We start from the raw sequence: 17,053 nt of genomic DNA on the forward strand, positions 1-17,053 counted from the left end.
TACCAAAACCTTGCTCCAGAAGATTTACAGGTGATACAACAGACCATCTCACGAAGTAGCCAAGTAATATTGGTAAAGAAACACTAAAGTGAATTGGAAATGTGGTAATGATGAACATATTATTGCTAAAATTTATAAAATGTTATTGAAATTGAATGTGGAAAATGAACATGTGAAACATTGTATGATTCAGTGGAAAAGGAAATTTGGATATAATGTGATATTTGAACAAAGGGGAAAACATGTTTAAAATTTACATTAAATTATAATTTAAAACAGGGACAAGGTTGGCTAAGTGGCTAAGACGCTGAGCTTGTTGATTGAAAGGTCGGCAGTTTGGTGGTTCAAATCCCTAGTGCCACGTAATGGGGTGAGCTTCTGTTACTTGTCCCAGCTTCTACCAACCTAGCAGTTCGAAAGCACGTAAAAATGCAAGTAGAAAAATAGGGACCTCTTTGGTGGGAAGATAATAGCGTTCTGTGCATCTTGGCATTTAGTCATGGCAGTCACATGACCATGGAAACGTCTTTGGACAGCGCTGGCTTTTCGGCTTTGAACGGAGATGAGCACCACATCCTAGAGTTAGGAACGACTAGCACATATGTGTGTGGTGAACATTTACCTTTATAATTTAAAAGAGAATTTATGTAAGATTTATTTATTTATTTATTTATTTATTATTTATTTATTTATTTATTTATTTATTTATTTATTTATTTATTTATTTATTTATTAGACTTATATACTGCTTCATAGGGCTTTCAGCCCTCTCTAAGCGGTTTACAAATTTTTTAGCAAATTGAGTCAGCAACTTGCCCCCACAGTCCGGGTCCTCATTTCACCCACCTCGGAAGGATGGAAGGCTGAGTCGACCTTAAGCCGATGAGATTTGAACCGCTGAACTGCAGATCACAGTCAGCTAAAGTGGCCTGCAGTACTGCACCCTAACCACTGCGCCACCTCGGTAATGATGTATTGTTGGCGTTTAACAATTGATAACTTATCTAAGATGTATAAAGGTATGTCAAATGTATGTTGGAAGTGTAAAAACAAAGAAAGGACTTTTCACCATCTATGGTGGACATGTGATAAACCAAAAAAAAAATTTGGATTATGATTCATATCTTATTACGGAAAATCCTGAAAATGGAGATAAAAATGAAACCAGAACTTTTCCTCTTGGGTTTAACGGAAAAAGAACTGGAGAAAAAATTTGGAACTTTGTTAATCTATATGTTGACAGACTATTGTATGCGCAAAAACGGAAGGACACTTTGATTGGAGTTGGCTGAAATGGCAAAACTGACTACTTTGATTGATGGAAACCGCTTCTGAACTTTGTGCTTGATGTGGAAAATAGTGAAATTTTGATTTTGGGCATTCCAGATTAGATTGATAGATCTTTATAGAAATGACTTATTCATACTACTATGGAAAAGAAAAAAGCTGTGATTTGTTGTTAATGCCTTATTCTACTGTAACAGAGAGAGTTGGAAGTCAATGCTTCTTTTTCTTTCCCTATCCTTTCTCACTTTTCTTCCCCTTTTCGATTCCCCTCATTGTCTTATTATTTGCTTTTGTATTTTGTATTTTACAATGTCTTATAATTTAATAAAAATGTGATACTTAAGAAACACTAATTCATAACACGTCACAAAGCAAAGGTTTTCCAATATATGGTCTATTTTGCTATGACAGCATTGTGTTACCTTGCAGACTTGGGATACCAGGTATTGGTGTCATAGTTATTTCTTTCTCTCTGACACTGAGTGTGAATATTTGAAATTATAAAACTGCTAGTAGAGTGGCACTAATAATGACTTTGTTTCTGTTTGGACTGAAAAGTGCTTGCAGTAAAAACTGGACGACACAAGCATAAACATTTTGTTTGTGTTTAGTGCTTGTCAATTATCTTACTGTTTGAGGCTATGCAAAGTCATAGTCTGGGCTTTATATTTTATTTTAAACAAATTTTGGCTTTAAGACTTACTGAGATAAAATTAGCTGTAATAATATAGGCTTGCCTATATTGAGTTCTGTTAGGTGAAAGATATTAAACCTCTTACATTGAGTAGTTTCATGGAACCTGGTGAAATAGTTATCTCATGTTTATAATCTAATTTGATTCCTAAATGTTGATCTCCCCCCATTTGCTGATCACTTTAATTTTAAAATGGAAAATGATAAGACTGTAGGTTCCAGGTGTTCAGCATAACAATTCAGTTATTTGTTCGTTGAATTGGCCAAGTTTGAAATGGCCAAGTCCCAGATCTTTTTTCTGGCATCTCCTTGTAAAAAAAACAAAAACACACCATGGATCAGCACTGAAGAGGAACAGGACAGGAATTTCCTTCATCATTAAAATCAATATGATGTTGTTAATGAAGGGGAAAAGAGAAACAGAGCAGCTTGATCAGATGCAAGTGTAATTAAAAATGCTGGCTTGTACTGCGCTTCAGTCCTGTAGCCATAATAACTCTTCATGTCCTGGGCCGGCATATCCCTCGGTTGGTTATATATCTTAAAACACCTGCTTGCAACTGGGCCAGAAGACTGGCATAGGAGCAACTTAGCGCAGGCACTACAAGAACCTTTTTAGTGAGAGATAAAACTAGTATTTCCTCCCCAAAGCTTAAGAAAGGCTTTGAAGAATTCTTCCTCCCCGTCTGAGGTAAGCACGCCTACAAACGTGTGCGGGGTGGGCTGCGTTTCCATACCCCCCCCCCCCCGAGACAACTGGCGCGGGAGAGAAAAAGTGCCCGTGACGGGACATCGCCGGGCATTGCACAGGCGCCTGGTTGGTGCTCGGCGGTCCTGCGCGCGCTGTGTGCGCGAGGGAGCGTATGTGGTTACCACGGGCCGGGGAGGAAGAGCAGCAGGGGGCTGTGCCTGGGCTTGGTGGGGGGTGGGGGAGAGGCTCTCTTGCACGCCGCGCTCAAGTGACATTCAGGGCGAACACCACATGTGTAACTCAGCCAGCCGGACAGGCAGCGAATTATTAAGACTCGCGCGGACAAACGCCTTTCGCTCCCGACTGGCCTAAACGTTAAAATAAACTCAATTGCTGGCCGTCGCTCTCGGGCTCCCCAAGAGTTCCTCTCCCCTCCCAGCGCCAATTTCGCCTCAGTCTCTCTCTTTTTCTCTCGCCTTTGGAGAGTTTTCCTCGCTGGAAGAATGGAAACAATCTAAGCAGCCTTCGCCTGCCCTCCTCCTGCCCGCTGAAAACAACAACAAAAAAAAAAGGAGAACTAAATCAAAGCCAACTAGCGGCCGAGTGCGACGCAAGTGGCGGCGGGGGCTACGGACTTCGGAAGGAAGTCTTTTCGTGGACTTGTCCCGCTGTTTCTTGGCAGGCAAGGAGCTCCGGGAGAGCTCGGTCCTCCTTCCGAGCCAAGGCTCATATCGCCTGACGAACTTTGGGCAAGGTCGGCGCGGGCCAAACAAGGCTTGGCCGTTCAGGTAAGCGGGATGCCAGGCAACGGCTCGCCGTGTTGGGGGGGGGGATTCAACAGTAGCAGAGAAGCCTCTGGACTATCCCAGGTCGTCTGGCTTGGGCGCTAGGGAATTATCGAGCCTTTGGACGGGGTCTCGCTGGTGCTTTAGAATAGTTGACGTTACTATTGGGTGGCTTTGGGTGCGTAAGGAGAGCCAGGTCAGCTCCGCTCCTGATTCTCCCTCCAGAGTCCACGGAGAGAAATCTGGACTTCGGCTAAGACTTCGAGCCCTGCCCAGACTGCCCCGAGAGGCACTCCAGGAAGTTGTTAGAAGCGTTGCAGAATCCTAAGAGGCTGTGCGCGGGTGAGACATAAAGATGCAGCATCTTTGGAAACTTGTAAATACATCATGGCTATTCTCTCTCATCTCTTTCTTTTCTCCACCTTCTTCAGTTTTATAATGGCAACCAATTCATTAGGTGGTTTGCCGTAGTGGACTGCCCAGCACATAACTCCGAAAAAGATTGAGCATCAGCTCTAAAGAAGGAGAGTCTAATTTTGATAGACAAGGTCTGATCTCTCTTCGGAATTTAAATCTATAAAGTTTTATGAAGCCTGGTTGTTGTTGTTTTCCCCAATCACAGGGTAGCACCGTTTCTTTTTTTATGTCCTTGCGGTTTTTGTTGGCTTTCCACAATCTTTTGATGAGACAATTCCGCCTTGCCAGTCTTAATCCCGATAGTCTTCACTTGGGATGTTTATCCTTTCCCTAACAACAGTGTCCCTGCCACTGGGAAGGAAAGAGAAGGAACAACCCAGAGTTCATCTTTTCCTCTGCCAGTTGGTGGTGTGGGACTGTTTCAAGGAGATTCAACTTTGCAGTCACTCAACAAGGTTTCATTATTTCCCTTCAGTCCAAACTTACTTTCTGTCCAGTTGTGGTTTATTTGATGTAACACATGAGAAACTGAGCAAAAGCTCCCTATTAGACTTATAGGACCGCAATGAGTTTGTAGAAGGTTCCTGTCCAAAAGCTTTTCATTTTTGGTGCATGGAATGTTTGCTTTTTATATTAGTTTTCTTTCAATCCAACAGTAACATGTCCTTTCCTAAGGTCAACCATTTATTATTTCTACTGTAAAGTTTTTTCTCAAAATACAACCAGACTCAGCAGCAGGTTTGCATTTAGCACGTTGTTGCAAAAGGGAAAGCAAGAAATGCAGAATAAGCCAGAAGAAGAGAGAGAGATAAGAGGCAGAGTGACCTTTATATCTAATGTAAGTGCTTACCATTCCATCTATGAATGTAGTTACTTTCTTCCCAAGTTTTGTGCAGCCTAACTACTTAGAGGATATTGAATACTGGCACTTGCTTCCATCTAAATCATCATCACAGCCTGACCAAAATCTAAACTATCAAGCTGAAGTGTAATCAGTTGTTTAAAAACAGTCAGAATAGTTTCAGCGATGTAAATTTTCTTTTCCAAATATCAGTAACAGTTGGGGACACACACACACATAACCAAAATGCAAATATGAAATAAAAATAAAATAAAATATTTTCTTTAAAAATATGTCATGTTTTCAACAGACCTGCTGTGTAGGATTATTTATTATTAAGCATACATTCGAAGAAATAAATAGGCTTTTCTAGATGATTTTAAAATAGTTTTCACTTATGCATTTTTGGAAATTCTAGTGGAATAGCCTTGCAGTTGATTTTGGCAATAACCCTGCTTTAAATTGTCAGAATAAAGCAAAGTAATTGAACATGTGCTAGTAGAAGAAGTGAAAATTGATTATATTGGTTTGTATTAGACATTTTAGTTAATAGAATTGAAAGCATGGCTATGAAACATATCTTCGTTATTTGTAAATAGAACTTTTTAATCTATAAATAATATATACTTACTGTACTATTTAATACTTCCATTATTACTGTATCATAATTTTCTTCAAGATAGATAAGTTAGTTATGCAGATCAGTGCAATATTTTGCCAATACCACTGAAAATGGGGAAGGGGTGGAGAGATAATGCTGTTTTAGAAACAAGTGGAAAGATGGGCTAAGATAGAGAACAGAAGATCTGTTTGTAGCTTTTCAGCTCTATTGTTATTCTTTTACCACTTTTTAAAAACAAACAATGCACCAACCTGAGTATGTGACATTTTCATTGAATAATATAGTTGAACAATAAAAATTATTTTAAAAAAGTAATCTGTTTAATTCTGAATCAGTAATACTGAAAGGGAATTATAATGGTAATACAGAATCAAATTGCAATCATAACATCTTTTTAAAGGATTTGGTTGGTTACTTTCTGTGCTCAACTCTGTAAAAATGATTTCAGATTCATTTGATTGGCTTATATTTTCCCCTTTTTAATCTTGATAACTGAACGAAAATTGATAGCATCAGATTTTATCTCAGATTTTTTTCACATAAATCTATATTTGACTGCATGTCTGCTCAGAAACAAGTGGCACTGTTAACAGGATTACTTTGAAACAGGTCTTAGACTGCAGTCCTATGAACACAGCTGTTTTATTTCTGAGTAAACGTGTAAGTCTTAGTCGCATGTCTAATATTATATGACATTAAAGAAGTATTCAGAAATGTATTTAGAGACAAAAGTTAATAGAAATACAGGATAATTCTATAATATTAAACCTGCTTTTTGTTAGAAAACTAGAATAATTTTGAAATGCATATTAGAAGAGGCAGTCAGAAAACTGAATAATTTAACTGTCAAGGATATTAATGTGAATATAGAGTCAACCTGTATAGTCACTTAATGCAGATTGCGAAGGTACGTTTTATTAATATTTATTATTTCCCCCCAGATGTTTCAAATACAAGGACATTGAAGAAATTAGAATAAAATTAAAACAATGGAAACCACATTTTAGAAACAGCATGTAGAAACAAGATTGATAGAAGATATCAAAATAGTGACACTAAAATACATCACTTATTGCATAACATTTATTATATAAAACTATTATTTATTACGTAAAATTATATATTACTATATAAGGCATCAGAAACAGGAATTAGTAATAAAACCTAGACAACAGGACACTTGGCACCAAAAAGGAGTAGCAAGTCTAAAGGAAAGGCATTTCAAAACCAAAGTGACCATAATGAAAAGACATTTTAGTCCATGGCCACTTTCAAACTTTTTACTGAGGGCCATAGAAAGAAAATGATAAACCTCTTGAAGATTATAAAGAGACCAAACAGGTCCACACAAGAAGATACATTCCATCTTATTGAGATTACAAATCACTTAGAGATTTATAGGTTAAAACTAGTATGTTGAATTGGATGTGATAATTCTTTGGAAGGCAAAGAAGTACTGATGCAGATTGATTCCTAATGCCTGGTTCTCATTAAAACCTTTGCAGGATCGAACCTTGTTTTGCAGTAGCTTTATCTTATAAACATTCAAAGACAATTGCACTGAATGAAACAATGGCTAATAGTTTCATCTTCTTTTTTTACATTTCTGGTATCAACTTGTAGTAGTTCATTACAATATTGCATTTATGATGCAGCTGTTTTTAACTTATAAGGTAAAACTTACATTTCCAGAAATGCATGTACATGTAATTGTCTAATGTTCCTATCATAAATGGGTCTTGTAAAATAAATACTCATTTATATCAATGATTTATCATTGTTAATCTGCCATATTCCTAACAGGAAATATTCTTTTGAACCCTTCTCACTCTTTTTTTAAAATGACATTTTTAATATATAGAATTTTTTTTTTAAAAAAATGATATCTTAAAGATTATTGGCATTTTCTTCTCCTTTTATAATGATAATGAACTGAAATATGGGCTAATCTGAAGGGCATATTTTAGTTCTGAAATCTTTCTAGAATATTTTTTATTTTGTGAAGCAAAAATATTATTTGATATTGGCATACAATCAGTTTTCTTTTATATTGTCTTTTTATTACAAAACCTGCAGAACTTTGGAAATATTTCTTATAGATTCTTAATTTTTACTACATAATCATAGACATTCACGCACACACAAATTTCTATTTTAGGGGCCACTGAAGAGGTATTGTGCTTTATAGTCCACATTAATTGTATGATTATTATTGATTATAAATATTATATTTAAAACATCTTAGGGTCAAAACTAGATATCTTTAGATAGAGCTTGAAAAGATTTCTCTCTCAAATTTTGGAGCAGTCTTAGCTAATTATTGCATTTATTATAATAACATATTATGTATAATCTTAGTTGTGCCACTTGTTATGTTTCTATTAAATTATGCTAATTATGTTTTACTATTATAAAAATTAAAAATATTTTGACAATTATAATTTTAGATCTAGGGCTGACATTTTGATTCTTGCTGTTCAGTCTGAATGGAAATCCTTGCCCTCCTATACTTTAGTCCTTCAGTTTGTGCCAACTGGTCAGAGGACAGTTGCCTATTTACTTAACAAAGGTGTGATCTATTTGATGTGATCTATTTGATGCTATTGCTATATTATTATTATTTGGAGTAACTGTCCCTCAAAGGCATAACATTAAAAAAGGATTAATATAATAATTAAATCAAGACATGCCTATTATATGAAGGTAAATAATGCAAGAATTATTATAGGTATGTATGTCTGCAGTATCGTAACTATTAGTCAGATTAAGATATTAATAGAGAAATAACTGGATGTAGAAATAAAAGTTTCCTTTATGCTTAGACTTAAACTAACATTAGATACTTTTATTGTTAATAGTGTTGGAAAGAAATTAAACACCAAGATATAACTTTTCTCTATGCTTTAGATTATCTGTTACTTTATAGCAAATTTATAACCGCTTTTCTAGTTGTCACTAATGTTCAATATGTTTCTTTTTTTTGTCACTAATGTTCAGTATGTTTCTTTATGTCACTTCATATTATAATAGACTGAAAAGTTCTGGATCATTTTTTTTCAATTAATATTTTGATGTATTATTGACATCATATGATAAATTAAGACGTGCATGATTGTCTAAGTGCCTAGAAAAATACATTACATTTAAAAAAATACATTAGATTTTTCATTGAATTATATGTCAATCTATACTAAAGTGATTTGAAATTACTTGTTACACATTCATTTTATTATAAGTAGATAACATTTAATTTGACTTACATTTTGATATCTGTAAATGTATTTACATGCACTCGCACACATATTTGCAGTATCTGTTATGTGACTGAAGGTAAGCATTTATCAGAAGTTACCTTTTGCAAAAAAAAGATTTTAAATTGATTTAAGTGTTAGGCAGCTTTGAAGATAATCTTTAAATCTTTAATAAATTAGTGCAAATCCATGTTTTAGATATGGTTCTTATCTTTAAAAAAGAATGATTTGATCATAATCCTATAAATTCCATGTAAAACACGTATCTTAAATACAAAAGTCTTTTCAAAACAAATGATGCTGGTGTGTTTACAAATCTGTCCTGCCCTTTTAAAAAGTGTAAATTGCTTAATAAATATAATCAACAATTTCATTTTGTAATTATATTCAAGGTCAGATTAAAAATGTTTTAGACTTGGCTATTAGTTTTAAAAGACATGCTAGGGAAAACAGTCCAAAAATCTAACTTAAATTGAGATGAAGTAAGGCCAGATTCAGTCTGTGGTGCTAGCACTTCTTGGAATGAAATGACAGCTTTAACCTCAGAACATCTGAATTCTAGCTTCAGTTACAGTGCAGCTTTTGGAGAGAAAAGTATGCCTTGTTTATGCATTCATTTAAATGCATTACATTTTTTTCATTATTTTTAAAAATTGCATGACTTTTTTGAAAGGACTGCTTTTAATCTTGCAGTTCAAAAGCTTAATTTAATTATTTAAATGTAACTTAATTTAATTATCAAACAGTTATTTATAGTGTCATCCTTCACTTAAAAAGAGAAAAAATAGGTACAGATATAAATACAAATGTAACGTATTATATTATTGTATTTTTGTAACTCTGGTTACCTTTACAGAAGATTATATTGAAATATTTCTAATGAAATGTACAAGAATAGTATCAATATGAAGCTATTTTGGATTCTTTTGGAAAATAAAGTAAATTTTGTCTATTACTTTTCATGTGCTAATCATATAATAGACTATAAGTCCATAGGACAATATGATTGAAATAAACAATTCTTTTTTCAAATGCAATACATTTTAAGAAAATTTATTTCTTGAGTAGTATTTAATATATCCATCGGTTTTAAATAAGAAACAGTGGAGTTTTAAAATAATGTATAATACATTATCTTTAATTCTGGAAGTTGTACAATTGGTACCATATAACAGTGATTGTAAGATCTTTTGAAATTCTGCATTTCTGTATATTTTTGTAGAGTTTCTTTTAAGCAAATACAATATTTTTATAACCTGGTGAACTAGACTAAAATAAATGAAGGGTATTTATTTATATTTATTAATAAACTTATGTTAGATTTATATTAGCCTTTTCCTTGGAAGCTTAACACAGTATACATAGTAGTTCCTATTTATCAGAATCAATCTTCACTATGGTCAGAGACCAGCACAAAAGTTAAACATCAAAATAAATACATTCTCTAAAAATTATTAGAAAATAACTAAGCAAAGTAGTAATATGAACAAGGATCTTTAGTTCTTTAGATGTTTATTATCATTGCAGCAGTAAAAAATTTCGCTTCTGGATGAATGGTGGCTGGATTTGAATCCTGGAGGAGATGGTTCATCTAGAAATTATCTATTAGAGACCTCTCTAGAAATCTCTCTAATAGAGGGAGAATATATGTTGATCTGATGTCCCTGTTGTACTTGCCCCACGACAGGACATGTGAGTTATTTTCAACTTCCTCATTGCCACATGTACACATTCACTCAGCTATTGAGGTTTTATCATATCTGCTCCTATTTATCAGACATTATCTAATTATAAAATTGTAGATGTTACAATTAAATATAGGAAATAATGTCTGAGCTTGGTATATTTTATCAGTCTACTTAAATTTAGTCGAAAGAAGAATAATACTACCTGCAACATTATCCATTTTTTCTAATTGGAAGTATACAAGCAGACAAGAGACACTAGATAGAACTACTGATTCTATGAGACAAAAAGCAACAATAACATTTTGTATTAATTTCCTACTCACTATTCAAAGCATAGGCCACGTTCTTCTGCTCCACTTCTAATGTAGTGTTTTTCACATTATATCTCCTTAAGGGCACATATTCAGTTCATTTAGTGTGATTCAGATGACTGCAGATTAAATCCAGCAGTTAATTTGCAAAGAATTGAATGTTTCTCCAAATGAGTCAGTAGGTACTGTGCTATACTTTATCATAAATTTACAAACAGCTGAATGATTATAATACTTGACTAAATGGAAAGCTGATATTTAAAAGTCAGCAGAAACATTTTAGCCTTTTTAAACAAGTTAGTTTTATTGCAGGGACACTCTTTTTCCTTACTTTTTTGTGTCCATTTTTTACCTTTTCATAGTTTTTCAGTCATTTCAGGTAGAAGTGTTAACTCACAAATTAATCAAATTAACATATGTGCTGTTTATCTGTGTTTATAAAGACAGATTTGTAGTCATGTTACGCTAAAAAAGCATTGATAAGAGAAGAATAGGAAAGAATTTTGGTTTACGATGCTTGTTGTAACTGCATATGTGCAGTATAGAAATTTTGATGTTTTAAATTTGTCTATATATACAAATGTGCCCATGTATGTGTTTATATACAAGAACCCATACCTCCCACATAAATTCTAGAATGGAAACTTTTGCTGGTTTCTATTATGACTATTTCCTACTTGTCTTCAAAGATGTTTTGTAATTAGAAGAGTTTTAATGGCAAAGAGCACTTAGGAAGAAGTTTTTTTCAGCAGAAAAACAATTACCGGTAGTCTGAGATTTGTATGGTTGTTTTTTCTCCAAATAAAAACAGCTGAATAAAGGATGCTTGTTTAAATTCAGAAAAAATGTTGTGCATAGTATGACTTTAAAAAATATAATTTCATGCATAAATTATATGAAAGAAATGTTTGAATAAACCTGTATATAATCAGGCTGCAAATAAGCTGAAGATTGTAAGTATAAATTTTAAGAAAAATGTGTATTTATGAGGAACAGCTGCAAGAATAGCAATTGATATTGAAGAGAACATATAAACAATTCCTTTGCCTTGATGAAGCAAAGAAAACATTTTTAATCTTCTTTCATCTGTGGGGTTTTATTATGATTATAAATGAGTGTATTGCTGTCACCATTCTTTCAATCAAAATTCCTTTGTATCCACAGATAGCATATTTAATGATTTCTAAACTCTCTGTTCAAATACTAGGAAAGACTCAAACTAAAAATAAAAAACACAAGAAAATGATTTATTATTTGAAAAGATTGCAGTAAACTATTACTACAGAGATTTGCTCTTAATAACCCAGGGGAGGAAATCAGAACTCCAGAATATAAATGCTTCAGAACTGGAGAAAGTAAGATGTATAACATTTAGAGAGAAAAAAAAACAAGGGTGAGAAAAGCCTAATAAATATTGCTTAAAGGAACAATTTAAGAATTATTATTATTACGATTTGAAAAACCTGCTCCCCCAAGAAATGTTACGAAGTAGCTGTAATTAATTGACACTGAAATCAGTAAGATGAGTTTACCATAAATCACGTCATTGTTTTAGCAAGAGCTACTGTAGGTACCATTATATTTGTATGATGAAATAAATAATGCAAGTGATACAAAAAAAAATTGAACGGCATGTTAAATGTGGTTGACAGGCATTTGTCATACTTTTCAAGAATAACCTCCCCTTATGCCTGAAGAGAAAAGTTTTGGATCAGTGTGTGCTTCCTGTTCTAACATATTCCAGTGAAACATGACACTAATTTTACAATCAATGCAAAAGTTACAAGTGGTGCACAGAGCCATGGAAAGTTACATGCTCAGCATACAAGACAAGATGGAAAGACCTGCACATGGATTAGAGAACAAATGGAAATATCCAATGCTATCAAAACTGGAAAAGAATTGAAAAGGAAATGGGAGAGTCACATGGCAAGAAGAAATGGTGGCAGGTGGAGTCATAGCAGTCATAGTATGGAGCCCACTTGATAAAAATCATCCATGAAAGAGACCTAAAACAAGATGGAGTGACAACCTCAGCAAGTATTGCAGGCCAAATTGGCAAAAGAAAGCTTAAGACAGCATTGGTTGAAAACATACAGAAAAAGCCTTCATCCTGCAGTAGGTAGACGATGGCTAGAATGATGATGGTGAAATAAATAATAAATGGACATACGCAACAAAAATAAAAACATTGTATAATTATATTTAATGATATTTTATGGAATAATAATTAGGATATATTATTTCAATAAGGAGAAGTAGAAAAATAACTGTAATGAATACAACTAAACACTTAAACAAGGTATGACATTGTACATTTTTGTATTCAAAAACAAGTTCTTTGTTACACATTTGTTACATACATGCATACATACAATTACCTGTTTGTGCAAAAGTTCATCTTAATGGCAGTTGCTTTTGGCAGTGAGCTTTATTTGGCTGATTTGTGGATTGCAATAACAATTGACTTGTATCAGAAGTTGGTTTGCTTTGTAGAAAGAGAATTTCACACTACGGTTCCATCTGCCTTGAGAAAATATAACCTAGAGACTGGAATTCTTTTATGGAAATTTTGCATCAAAAAGAATAGAAATGAACTTAAGGTTTTGATTAGAATAGAAAAGAGTCATGATGTAACTTTAGAGAGACAAGTTAAGGTACAATTGTACTTACAACTGCTGTGAGGAAGATCAGATGTTACTTCTTTATATGTTTATATTTTTTCTGCTATTTTTATTCTTTTTTTTTCTTTCTCCACTTTTAGTTTTTTCTTTTTCCCCTTTTAAATTGAATTGAATGGCATTTGTTTTCAGTACAAAATCACTCAGTGTTCTTGCAAAACTACAGAGAGAATAATAATAATTTACCAATAAAAGGGGGAAGTAAAACATAATAATAAAAAGGATAAATAATAATACTACAGCCACACTGTATGGGTTAACACACACACACACACACACACACACACACACACACACAAGACAGAACTCCGAGAATTAGGTGTTTAGCAGAGTGATGGCATGAGGGAAAAAACTGTGCCCGTATCTAGTTGTCTTGGCACTGTCACAAGGGAAAGAGTTGAAACAGTTTATATCCAGGCTGTGAGGGGCCTGCAGATAACTGTTCAGTGTTCCTTCTCACCCATGCAATATACAGGTCTTCTGTAGAAGGCAGACTGGTTGCAATTATTCTTTCTGTAGTTTTGACTGTCAGTTGGAATCTGTACCTGCCCTGTTTGGTTACTATAACAAACTAGACAGTTATAGAAGTACAAATAACTGGCTCAATAATTCTTCTGTAAAACTGTATCAGCAGCTCCTGGGTAGTCTGAACTTTCTGAGTTGATACAGGTAGAATATTCTTTGTTGTGTCTTTTTAATGATGGTTCTAATGTTAAGCGTCCATTTAAAATCCTGGGAGATTATAGAACCCCAAAACTCTACTGGTGATACTGTCCTGTCGAATACAGTAGGATGGGCTCCTCCTAATATCCATTCTCATCTCCATAGTTTTAAGCATATTCAGCTCCAGATTGTTATAGCTGCACCAAAGACCAGTTGTTCCATCTTCCATCTATAATAGATGCAGGCTCATCACTGTCTCGAATGAGGCCAATAATTGTTGTATCATCTGAAAACTTCAGAACTTTAACAGACAGTTAAGCCCTTGAGGTTCAGTCATTGGTATAGAGCAGGGATGTCAAACTCAATGCCCACAGGCTGGATCCTGCCCATGGGGTGTTTAGATCTGGCCCATGAGGCCATCCTGGACACAGCAAAGACTGGCCCACAGTGTCTCTACCAGTGAAAACAGAGCTTGGGAGGGCCCTGTGCGGCCCTCCTGGGCTCTGTTTTCACTGGCAGAGGGTTGTAGGAGGCTGGCGCAGCTGAAAACAGAGCTCAGGAGCCTATTTTCACTGGCAGAGCGCTCGGACCACCACAGGCACCCCAACACGACTGATGTCAAGATGGCTACACCCACCCTCGCCACACTCCCCAGAGGTTAAACACAAGCCTGATGACGCCCTCAATGAAATAGAGATTGACACCCCTGCTATAGAGAAATAAGAGCAATGTAGACAGCCTTGAGGGTCCTTTCTTATTTTAATTCTAGCTTAGTTTCTATGGTTTTTATTATCATTAAGACTTTCAATAAGATATAAATAAACATAAAATATGATCCACAGAGATAGAAAACATGCATACTTGTGAAATTACGTTAAATAAATAACGATTTATTCTCCCTAGTGGTGGAGGCAGCATCTAGGCTGGGTTAATCTTCATCCACTCATTGCGAGGACTGGGTCTGATAAGGTTGTTTAACCACTCCCCTGCTAGGTAGACCAGCTTTAGACTCAGTCCCTTGATGAGGACGGCTGCGTCATCGTCTTTCTCCGGTCAAAGCTTGTGATTAACCTGTAAAATTCCGCTAGTGAGTATTGGCCTGTCCTTTTGGAAATAGTACCATCGCTGACCCCAGCATTAAGAACCTTTCAGGATCCAAGCGCTTGGTGAGTCGGAGCTGCTAAGCCCTTTTAGGGCATGCAGGCTAATTTAAATCTGAGGTGGCTGTAACAACTGCAAGTGGCTTCTCCTCGCCTCGCCTAAGCCGCTTAATTACTTCCACCCAGCAGGGGGGGCAGTTTCTTGCTGCCAGCTGGAGGCCGGCTGGAGGCTTTTTTGCTGCCCCTTCCCGCTCAGAATGTGAACAGATGGCCATTTAAACTCCCACCAGGGATACGCTCCACCGCTCCTGTCAGATAGTTGAGCAGTGAACTGCGGCAGATCCGAGACTGTTCTAAGAGAGGTGTTAATTATCTTTAACTGCCACAGAGTGACCCATAAAGTTGGTGGAAGACAGAAAGGAAATTTGCCTCAGTGCTGCGGGAGAGACGCGGCGGCAATACACATTCTCAGCTGAAGCTTTACTGAGCGGGTGGCACGACTGTTGGAAAAGGGTGCGAACCACCATTTGAATAACTGTCAGAGCGCTATGGCGGCCGCTATTGCCTCAGAACCTCCTGCAGTGGCGGAGAGGTCAGAGGAGCCTCAAACCACCCAGTCTGGGGAGAGAGCTTTGGTGCCTCATTCCTCCCCCAGCCTTCCATGTCTGAAGGCGGGGGATCAAAGGTGACTGTCAAGAAAGCAATAAGGGCTTCAGTAAAGGCAAAGAAGGCTAAAGAATCTAACAGCTCTCGTTATGAGAAACGAAAAGAAAAAGCACTGGAACATATTCATAAAAAAGGAGCCAGTAAGAAGTCTTCCCCTTCCCAGGCCTCTGATAAGCCACAGCAACCTCAAGGGCAATTGTCATTGTTATCTCCTGGCAACAGGCAGAATAGGGAGGCTCCCCTTAACCCCATATTCCCCATCGATGTTTCAAATATCTGGGGGCCAGCTCAGGAGCCTCAGGTCTCCCTGCCTGTCAGGGAGGACATACTGCCACCTACTGTCCAGAGGTTGGATTCTCTTCCTTCAACCTCTAATACTGCACTCCTGGGCCAGGCACATCCCATGTTCTTGCCTAATTTTCAAGACATCATTGCCAGTGCCATATCACAGGACATCTCAGCAGGCCTGCAGCAACGGGATGCCCTGTCACAGAGACAAGCAACTGCCCCAGTCACAGCACCACCAGCATTAGCCCCAGAGGGGATACCTGCAGACCCGGTGGTTTCTGATCAGGAGGATCAAGACCAATCCTCTGAATCAGAGGAAGGAGAACTCAAGGAGGCTGAACTCTCAGAAGATGAGGGAAGGGACACTGATCAAAAAGCCTTTTCGGGCCTCTTCCCTTCACCTCTTTTTCCATCTTTACTGTATAAAGCAAAGGCAGCCTCCAAAATTGGGGTTCAACCAGCAGCGGCCACGCCTCGGCCTATGACTGTTTGTGCAGAATCTCTGTATTCTGAACAAGTCCTTCCAGCCGAGACCATACCAATGCCGAAGATATTTGTGGATTTGATTCAGAGGCAGTGGACGGCTCCCACATCGGGACCAAGTCCCTCTGCCTCAGATAAATTTTTTTTTAATGTCGCTAATGATTTGGCACAGTTTCTGTCCACCCCCACTGTAGATTTCCCTCTATACACCAGCTTATATGCCACTGGCTCCTGAAGATGTCCTAAAGCCAGAGGAAAAGAAGGCGGACCTGACTTTGCAGAGAGGTCACCAGGCGGCAGCCTGGGCAGTCAGGGCTGCCACCACAGCCTCCTTCTTCCCCCAGCCATGCCTGCTTTGGCGCATCCCTATCTCGGATATACGCGCTCACCAGGACATTGCAAAATTAGTGGCTGCTATTCAGTTTGCTTCGGATGCTACACTAACTTCCGCCAGATTCGCCGCCAGACCCATGGCCTCGATGGCGTCCCGCAGACTCCTGTGGCTCCGACAGTGGCAAGCTGATGCACGCCACAAGTGGAAACTAGCCTCTGCCCCATTCAAGGGCAGTTCTCTCTTCGTTGATGC

The 17,053-nt window shown here is 36.8% G+C and overlaps 1 protein-coding gene across 1 annotated transcript in view; it reads left to right on the forward strand.

Moving 5' to 3' along the window:
* The first annotated feature begins 3,075 nt into the window (after positions 1–3,075).
* The window catches only part of NDNF (neuron derived neurotrophic factor), a 47,342-nt gene continuing 33,364 nt past the window's right edge, over positions 3,076–17,053 (forward strand). The window contains exon 1 of the mRNA XM_032223613.1: positions 3,076–3,459. The gene's annotated coding sequence lies outside the window, so the exon portion shown is untranslated. The remainder of the gene's footprint in view (positions 3,460–17,053) is intronic.

This window comes from Thamnophis elegans, chromosome 9 (genome assembly GCF_009769535.1).
Source record: "Thamnophis elegans isolate rThaEle1 chromosome 9, rThaEle1.pri, whole genome shotgun sequence".
NCBI lineage: Eukaryota > Metazoa > Chordata > Lepidosauria > Squamata > Colubridae > Thamnophis > Thamnophis elegans.